The sequence below is a fragment of the Penaeus monodon genome, chromosome 31, assembly GCF_015228065.2.
Source record: "Penaeus monodon isolate SGIC_2016 chromosome 31, NSTDA_Pmon_1, whole genome shotgun sequence".
NCBI classification, from domain to species: Eukaryota; Metazoa; Arthropoda; class Malacostraca; order Decapoda; family Penaeidae; genus Penaeus; species Penaeus monodon.
Genome location: NC_051416.1, coordinates 17,985,852 through 17,986,732, shown reverse-complemented (window position 1 = coordinate 17,986,732; position 881 = coordinate 17,985,852).

The following is an 881-nucleotide window of genomic DNA, read 5'->3' as shown; positions in this document are numbered from 1 at the left end:
CGCGGTCTAGGGAAAGTTAGCTGGAACTTTCCTGATTTAAACTTATCAGAAGATGAAATATAATAATGAACAAAGAATAAACATTAAGAATATAAAATATCATTTCACTCACTCTGCCCTATCCTTTACCTCGTTTATTTAAAATATTATTGAAAGTGATGACATACCTGTTTTATAAACAATGTTAGTTTGCACTTAAGACACAGTCTTATTTTTTGTATATATTTTCCTACTGTCTACAGAATTACCTTTTAAGAAGGCAAATAATGTTATACAATGACATGCATGTGTCTTTTATGTATCACCTCTCCTGCAACAAAAAAAAACACAGTTCTATATTGTAAATTATAAACCAGAGTGCAAGTGGACATGTATACAAGCACCGGAATCAAGTACAGCGCTCTTGTAACATTTTGCATCTCAACCACTTCATAGTTATTTCCAATACGTAATATATTCATTATCATGTTTTGGCAAAAACGAACGAGACAAACGGCGTTCGGTTCACGGGTGATTTCAGTCGGTAACTTTCAACCACCATCTTTTTTTTCCCAGTTTTCTGTTTTTCTCTGCCCAACCTAAAAAATGGGAAAAACCTGGCAACTCACCCCTGCATTCTGGAAGACTATGGTTCGCTAAGTCTTTTTTGAGAAAATAAAAATTCTGGTTTGTGTAAAGTAATAAATATTTTACAGCATACGACTTTTGAAATGCCAGATAGATGAAAACCTCAGTATCAAGTATGACCCTATTAGAAAGTAGGAACATTAGAAAAGGCTAATCGGAGTACACTAGAACCCGGATTGAGTTGCCAGTTCTTCCTTTTCTATGTTTGGACGCATTATAGTTACTTCGCTCATGCTAATTGTAAAATACACAAC